This window comes from Triticum dicoccoides, chromosome 7B (assembly GCF_002162155.2).
Source record: "Triticum dicoccoides isolate Atlit2015 ecotype Zavitan chromosome 7B, WEW_v2.0, whole genome shotgun sequence".
Taxonomy (NCBI): domain Eukaryota; kingdom Viridiplantae; phylum Streptophyta; class Magnoliopsida; order Poales; family Poaceae; genus Triticum; species Triticum dicoccoides.
Genome location: NC_041393.1, coordinates 107,319,018 through 107,328,169, shown reverse-complemented (window position 1 = coordinate 107,328,169; position 9,152 = coordinate 107,319,018). Strand labels below are relative to the sequence as shown.

Here is a 9,152-nt window from a genome sequence, read left to right as displayed (position 1 = left end):
ACAAGCTCATAAATTTAACATTGGTGTACTTTAGAAATCACTTTAAGTATAGATAAGTTATGGGATATTACCAGCTATCAAATTTAAAACTTGTATGACGATCTAATGTTAAATCATTTCTAGCAAGACATGAGAACACAACACTGCTAAAAGAGATGATGTGTTATAGCACCAACAATATATAGTCCAATCCTTAGATCATGATAGCGTTCATTGTTGTGTCCGTCCATTTTGCAGGAAATCTGCTCGAAAAAGAATTCTGGTTTAAAAAGAACGACAGGATATCGCAAATATGCTGCCCGCTGCTTTGCTCTTGTTAGTACCTGTTGTCCTGTATCACTGTACTTGCATACATACCTGGTTCATTATGTGACAGCATTATGCATGATAGCTTGCTTATCATTTGTTCGCTCCAAATTATCTGATCTGTATGAATGGTTACATTAGTGTAGAATATATCCAATGCCAATGAAAAATTTTAGCTCTGCATTGTTCTTGTAAGTACCTGCTGTCCTTTATCAGTGTACTTATATTGATAGGTAGTTGTTCATGTACCATCACTCTGCAGCCTATTTTTCTTTGCCCTCCATTTTCTACACATCAGGTCTATATTTACTCTCACCGTAAGGTTCGATAACACAGATGGTACTGAAGAAGTTTAGCTCTACATTGCTCTTGGTTGTACCTTTTGCCTGTATCGTGTACTTACATTTATAGCTACTTGGTTATGTAGCATCACTCTTCATCTTATCTTAAATATTCTCCATTTTTTCTTATATTGTCACATCTATATTTACTCTTAACAAAATGTAGAATAAAGGCAATGCTTATGAAGAAGATTCTGTGGTAAACTTCTTGAATCCCCCCCCCCCATCAGAATGGACAAGGGCTTTATAGAGCCTGCCTTCACCAATAATGTAAGTTTGTCCTTCTCAAGCCTTCAAACTTTGTTGTGTATATTAGGTTAGGCATGACTGCAATAGCTGTTTATTTTTGGTGTTTGCATCAAATTGCAGTTTAAAGTTTATTATGTAGTTCATAAACAAAAGTTTGTCCTTCTCAATTTAAGTTTTCAGTTGTACAACCAAGTTCCTTCTTCATGCTATGTAAATTAAACTATACAGAGCAAGTGATCTTGTTTTGCCAATCTGAAATGGGTAAATTGACATCACACTAACCATTGATACTTATGAGTTCTTGATCTGTAATCCAGTGGTGTCGTGAAGCTGCCAACTCCTTCACAATGTCATTTCCTGCCATGTCATGAACTGAACAATACCATATTGTGTTAATGCTATTTTAAACTGTGTCACTTTATTCGTTAGTAAGAAATGTGATGAATTGTCAGCATTGATACTTATATGTGCAAAACCTGTCATTTGTCTGCTTGTTTATCTTTCAGAGTGAGGAGGATATAAGTGTCAAACAAGTGCAGTCTCATCAGCTTGCTCAGCTGCTTGCGCTGCAGCTCCCGAGCAGGGCTAACCTTTCTTGAACTCTATTGAAGTGTTGTCGGTTTTGTATATTATTTTGTCGGCGTGTTTAATTGCACTGGTGGCGATCTTTGATGCCCAGTGTATGTAATCTGTTATCTGCTTGTGCTTTATTATCATAGTGACGAACTTTGATGCCCAGTGGATGTAATATGTCGTAATTTCTTTATTGTATAGTCTAGGTTTTTTTCTTATTCACGATGCCGCAGTTATTTTACTGTATATATATCTTGTCTTCGCAGTAAACCGGCCAAACCGTAAAATTACGTTACATAATCGGGTCGTCATGCAAATCACTATGTATGATCTGCATCATGGGCCCCGTCATCTTGGTCCGTTAACATGCCTAAATGTAAACTGGCCCACTAGTAGATTCGGGCCTTTAATAGGCCGAGTAAACCGCCGGCCCTATTTTCCCAAGAAAACTCAATGGGCTTTTAGGAGGCCGAAAAGTAGGTTGGGCCGGAGACGTGCGGACCAGCTCTCGGACCGGCTGCAGGCCGAAATAGACCCCGGCCCATGATTGTGGCAATCAAATCATGGGCTTATAACAGGCCAAAATTGTCCCTGTCCTTGTTTGCCCCAATCAGATTATCGGATGTGAGCATGCCGGATGCAAACGGGGCCGTAGTTAGGCCCAACTATATGACGGGCTTTCAACAGGCCGAAATATATATTGGGCCGAAATGTTAAACGGGCCATTAACAGGCCGAAACTAATATCAGTCCGAATTACTAAATGGCCCTTTATCAAGTGGGCCCAAAAGCATAGCGTCCAATTGACGGGCCGAATCTGATATGGGCCATAATTTAGCCCAAAGCCTCTCAAAGGGCCAGACCTGATCTGGGCCGTAATTTGGCCCAGAACGTGGCAGACTTTTCACGGGCCGGATCTCATATGGGCCTCTATTAGGCCCGGAACGTGGCAGGCTGTTAATGGACCGGATCAAATATGGGCCGGCATTTGGCCCAAAACATGGTAGCCTGTTAATGGGCCGGCCTACTAGTGTCATCAAAATCTTTTGGGCCTTCAACTGGGCCGGCCCATTATGGGCGGCGGAATCTCATGGGCCTTTAGCTAGGCCGACCCATTATGGCTGGCAAAATCTCGCGGGCCTTTAACTGGGTCGGCCCATTATGGCCCGCAAAAACTTGTGGGCCTTTAGCTAGGCCACCCCATTATGGCCCGCAAAATCTTGTGGGCCTTTTGTTGGGTCGGCCCATTATGGACCGCAAAATCTTGTGGGCATTTAGTTGGGCTGGCTCATTTAAACTTTATGGGCCACTTTTGGGCGGTCCACGTGTCAACATTTCATAAGCGCATCTCGCCCATTGGATGCGTGACACCTGTGCCAACGGGGCGCTGACACATGTTTCCTCTAGCCAATGATGATTTTACACGTGGAATATCACCATTTGGCTGGGCTGTTAACGGGTTATCGGATCCAAAACCGGACCCGATAGCTTAACGATGTTCCGTTACGGTGGATGCCACATGTCGGTCACCCTTGACGAAAGCACTTCTGTGACGCCCGATTTATCGTCATGGAAGTGGACACTTCCGTGATGATAATTTTGGTAATGTCATGGAACACTTCTATGACAGCACAGGTATGACTATCTTGATTCTGTCATAAAATCGTTATGGATGTACGTGCATGACAAAAAAACGTGACCTACTCTGACAAACATGTATCATCACGGAAGTGTATATTTTTTGTAGTGGGTGTTGATGTAGAAGCCCTCCGTAATTGAATCCCCCTTCAGCAGGAGACCAGAAAAGGCCCCTAGATGGGTTCTCACGGGTACAGAAGGTTGTGGCAGTGGAAAAGTTGTTTCGTGGCTCTCCTGGATGTTTTCAGGGTGTAAGAGTATATATAGGCGAAGGAACTAGGTCAGGGGAGCTACGAGGGGCCCATGAGGTGGGGGCGCGCCCTCCTGCCGCCCTCCTGCCTCGTGGCCGCCTCGTTGCGTCTCCTACTTCATCTCCAAGTCTCCTGGTTTGCTTTTGGTCCAAGAAATATCATCGCGAAGGTTTCACTCCGTTTGGACTCCGTTTGGTATTCCTTTTCTACGAAAATCTAAAATAGGAAAAAAACAAAAACTGGCACTGGGCCCTCGGTTAATAGGTTAGTCCCAAAAATAATATAAAATAGCATATGAATGCTTATTAGACATCCAAAATAGATTATATAATATCATGGAACAATAAAAAATTATAGATAGTTGGAGACGTATCATAACTCTCGTTCAAAGGGTCTACTATAACGGGCCAAACCATTAGCTTCTAGCTTGAAAGAAATACAGTAGGAAAAGCGAGCGCTCGAGGACAGATTTCCCCTCTCGCTAGGGTTCTTCGTTCTCTTGGGGCAACATGTCGCCGCCGACGAGTTTTTCTCCCCTACCACTGATCGAGTTTCCTTCGGGATCTCTCGATTCGGGTAGAATACGGGGTGATCCTTGGATCGCCGCTGGCCCTGGGTCGCAGTTCTCGGGGATCGGAGGAACTAGAGATCCTGCAACACCCGATCGAGTCAGGTTTCGGGTTAGGTTTCAAAAAGATGGCGGATGGACAATCCTATGGAATTGAAGGGGAGGAAGACTAGGAGGCTGTGTCCACAGATGTATACATGCAGGATGCAGATTGTTGCAGAAAGACAAAGGATGATGCTAGTTCGGCTAATCAAGTTCATGTCACTAACTCCGAGGGGAACCAATTAACAATAGTTCTTGCAGGTAACACAATTCTTAGTCCACCTCTGAAGAGAGATCCCAAGAGATCAAAGATGAACACACATGGGAAATATGGCAACAACACTTTTGCAAAAAAAATGGCGGGCTCCCTAGAGGGGCGCCGCCCAAGTCCAATGAGTGCTTTTTGTTGAAACTGTCATGGGGCGGGTAAACCTGCGACAGTTCAAGAAATTCATGATTTCACGATGAAGTTTACCCCTACCATGCTTTGTATAGTTGAGACACAAATAAGTGGTGCACGTGTAGAAGCTCTTGCGGGTACTCTAGGGTATGATAATTCTTATGCTATTAGTAGTCTAAGGAAGAAGTGGTGGCCTGGGTATGTTTTGGAATAATACAAGCAAAGTTGAGATTCTAGGAAACTCCATTTGTCACATTGATGCTAAGATTGAAGAGGCTGACCATGATCCGTGGAGGCTCACATGTGTCTATGGCGAGGCACAAACTCATCTCCGTCACCAGACGTGGGATATTTTGAAAGGAATTAGTACAGTTAGTGACTTGCCATGGCTTTGTTTCCGAGACTTCAATGAAGTATTACGACCGGAGGAATATGAAGGATCAGCTAACATGAGTAACACATAGATCCAAGGATTTCGAGATGCTGTTGATGTATGCATGTTGATGGCATTTGAAACAACGCCATCTTAGCCTCGAGATGTGTATGTAGCACTGAGTTTAAGCTCTCAGTCTGCTGATTGCCGCTCAATCCTAGGAAACAACGCCCCTCAAGATATGGAGCACACCACAACTTTCTCGTCTTATACATCTGATGCAGCCAGGACTCCTTAGTTGTTACTTTATTCTGTTGTAAGAATTATAACCATTTTCTCTCATGCTCTTCAATGGAAGATGTATCATATATGGAAGATCTGAATTCCTCCTTTGCGCCTCATCATGCAAATGACTGAATGTGCCATATACACAGCCTATGGTTTGAGTCAGGCCACACCACCCTGATTGCTCTCTCAATGCAAGGTCTCCATCCGTGATCACAGATATCAGATGCTTCTATCCCATGGCATCAGAAGAGGTCTGTAACATCCACTCGTATGCCTGGCTTGTTTCATGAGAAATGATACCACATCCAAAAATAACAGTGCCGCGGTGGTGACTCAACTTGACAAATGACATAAATGGCAGATTGTACTTATTGGTTCTATATGTGCTATCAAAAACAATAATGTCTCCAAAAGCCTCGTATTCAAGTCGGGGTTGACTATCACACCAGAAAAGTCCCTTTAGATGGCCAACATCATCAACCAAGTAGCTGAAGAAAAAAAATCTGAATCTTGCTCTCGCCGCGCCACCATGTGATTGATCACCGGAAGCGATTGATTCCTGCTTGTTAGCATGGCAGAAATTGTAAATGTCCCTCGTCGTGCATCCAACCTCATCATATCCACTGTATTGCATGCACAAAATATCCATAATATGGTGTTTCCTGATCCCAGATTTTTCCATTTCTGCAATGTCCGTTTTTTGCTCATCGCTAATTCTTTTGTGTGAACTCAAAAGACACGAAAGACCCCGTGGGGCTAGAGGATGGTTGTGTTCATCGATGAAATCCTTCACAAACCACTGACATGTTTCCTCTTGTCTTGCAATCACCAATTTAGCTTTACACCCTACATGAGTTATACTTCGTGGCCTCCTCTTTCTATCTTCCATCTTCCTCTTCATGTGCTTCTCTTCATGAACCCCTTCACGACTACACACAATTTTCCTTAATGGATCCATCCCACTCAACATAGCTTCTCCGGACACTAAAACCTTTCTCAAGACCATATTTTTTATAGAATATATAACCTTCATCCTCACTATCAAACATCTTGTTGGCAATATAAGAGTACCCCAACATTGACTCATGACTTACATCCGCCATGTCTGCCTGCATCACCATTCAGATGAATAAAAAGCTCAAATGACAAACAAAAATGCATGCAAAAGCGAGTACGAAATCTTGTGTGGAATTCTAAAATTTGCTCCTTGTACATGTTATGCCAAGCGATCATCAACGTCCACTAGATCTTCGACGGCGCGCATTGCTGCGCTCATCCATTTTCACCATAAAATGGTAGGAGTTTGTAAATATATGTGCCATTTGTCCATAATAACTTTACTCACAAGCTCATAATTTAACATTGGTGTACTTTAGAAATCACTTTAACTATAGATAAGTTAAGTTATGGGATATTACCAGCTATCAAATTTAAAACTTGTATGACGATCTAATGTTAAATTATTTCTAGGAAGACATGAGAACACAACACTGCTAAAAGAGATGATGTGTTATAGCACCAACAATATATAGTCCCATCCTTAGATCATGATAGCGTTCGTTGTTGTGTCCGTCTATTTTGTCAATAGATTTATAGAAAAATTCTTAGATATATGGTGACATAAAACATAACCGTTACTTTTACATAAACCAACTCATTCATTGGTTAGTTGAATGGGTGGATTTTATTGTTTTCTAGTGAAATAATGTGGTACGTGCCCGTCTATTTTGTCAATGGATTGATAGGAAAATTCATACATATATGATGACACAAAACATGGAAGTTACTTAAGATCCATTCGAACCGACTCTAGCCGAAGGACCATAGGTTTAGTGATAGTACATCAAGGTTTTAAAAATGTGGGAAGGATATCTTATATAAAGCAGGAACCACCTTGTTAGTTCACATTACATTGTTTCAAGTGTACAATCCTATATAACCAAAGAACAAACACACCAACCATTGTTCTGGATGGAGATTATTGCAGCCATCTTGCACCTATAATGAACATGAAGATACTCCCTCCATCCCATAATATAAAAAACACTCTTATATTATGGGACAGAGGGAGTAGCTTTTAAATATCAGAAAAATGAGTTTCTCTAACATGCATATCTGGAAAAGGAGATAGGTTTACAATCATAATAGTTACATTACTTAGAAGCTCTAATACCACGTATCTCTATGATTGTTTGGCTATATGTTTTATCTTTGCAGTAAATACTTTTCAGCAATCATGTACGTACAGTAGTTTATAGGCAAAAATAATTTGATTACCATAAACAGAGAAGATATCAACCTTATGCACAATTACAAACAAAGATTAGGATAGACTACCACAGTAATCAGTATGATAGCTCGGGCAATGTCTATCTTCTTCCTGATATACTGATCACATAATCTGGGTTTTATACTCTGAAGTAATTAAATATTGTCAGTTAGCATAGCAGTATCTTTAAAACAAGCATGCATATAGAAGGTGCAATTTCATACAAGCACAATACCAACTTTTTTACTGCCTCTGTAATCATTTCCTGGGCTTTATCCTCCGGTACCTAGGGCAGACAGACCTGAAATTAGATCAAGAACAATAATCCACTGGATTGCTCACATAGGCATATCACAGTACTTGCTTCCTTGGGAACGCCTGCCGTGCAACAAAGAAACCAAAAAAATGAAGAAAAAGAGTAAAAGAAATAAGCATGCATGTAACAATCGGCTTCAAATTATCTGTGAAGAAGAGCCCTACTCCTGTTTCATCATGGAATAGTCATCCTCTATGGAATATTTCATGCCATTGAGCTACTTGTCATGACAGACACTTATTTAGTTTATAGACTTCCTTGAAAGCAGCTTCGAAACTCCATGAATTTTTAAGTTAAAAAACAAGCATTACTATATAAATATACGGGGTTCATTAATAGCAAGAATTAATCAGAATTACATGGATACTCAACAAGTGCGCAGAAGATAGTTATGGTGATGAATGCTAACCTTTTGTTGAGTGACCCTCTTCCAAATCTCAAAACTAAAGTAATGAACCCATTGTACCCGTTACACCAAGTTGCATCAGCGCTCATGTAAGCAAAACAATCCTGCATTGGAAGAATGAAACTATTAGATGAAAAAATACACTAATTAAGTAAGTGAGTATGCGAGCCACTGTACCCGTTACACCAGCTAGCATCAATGCTCATGTAAGTAAGGCAATCCTGCATTGAAAGAATGAAACTATTAGATGAATAAACACACTAAAATTAAGTTAGTGAGTATGCAAGGGGTCAAGCTAAATGACTTGTGATCTTGGAAAAGCAAGTGGCAATCTTAGTTCCTTAATAATTTCATCGGCTGCATATTTTAGCCTCACTAATGAACAGAGAAATTACCATGGTGCTGCAACACATACAGAACATTGCGATTCCATGATTTTTATTGTGGTCATGTACTTAACAGTAGGAGATGAACACATAATCGGTAGACAATCTTTCAACCACTGTATGAAAATAAGAAAGAGAGGTTGTCAGTTCCCTAATAAAAATCCCAATATCATCATGAATCAGTTGACTAGAACTATGTTGAACACCAGAATCGTTATATCATACGTGAAAGAGAAAAATGAAGATAGAGGGGCATCCTACCTGAGAACCAAGCCGCCAAATTAAAGAGTGCACCTCTTTGGTGCTGGTTGTTCCCATGAAGTTGCAGGCGCTCCATGCCGACGGACTCCATGGCATAAGGCTTTCGTTACAGGGGAGTTACATGTTGCCGCAGGTGAAATCAATCAATATGAATATGATTGATCATTCAGCAGAAAAAAGCACAATCATATAATAATTCATACTTACTATTATAGATATAGATAGATAGCGGACGTAATGAGCCTTAATCGATCTCACCCCTGGACATATTGGAAAGCACCCAGAATTCCAAATTCCTTGTGTGTTGCTTCGTCTCCTAGCACCCTCAAAACCTCAGGTGCATGTGCACCGAATATGATCTTTTTTCATATATACCTCCTCCAGTCCGTCAGCTTCCCACTCTGTGACCTGCAGTTGCAATGAATAGTTGATACCACCATCACATCTTATTTTTATTCCTTTTCTTCATAGGCCAGGGATACAATT

General features: G+C 41.0%; 1 long non-coding RNA gene across 2 annotated transcripts; it reads right to left on the bottom strand.

The window, feature by feature from the left end:
• Window positions 1-5,104: 5,104 nt before the first annotated feature.
• LOC119336252 lies at window positions 5,105-8,869 on the bottom strand. 2 transcript variants are annotated; one of them, XR_005162325.1, is made up of 5 exons: window positions 8,667-8,869; window positions 8,415-8,521; window positions 8,197-8,240; window positions 8,023-8,123; window positions 5,105-7,675 (listed from the first exon to the last, which is right to left on the bottom strand). It is a non-coding gene; the product is annotated as an uncharacterized LOC119336252 (long non-coding RNA). The 2 variants fall into 2 exon arrangements; XR_005162326.1 differs by having other exon boundaries at window positions 5,105-7,583.
• Between the last annotated feature and the right edge of the window lie 283 nt (window positions 8,870-9,152).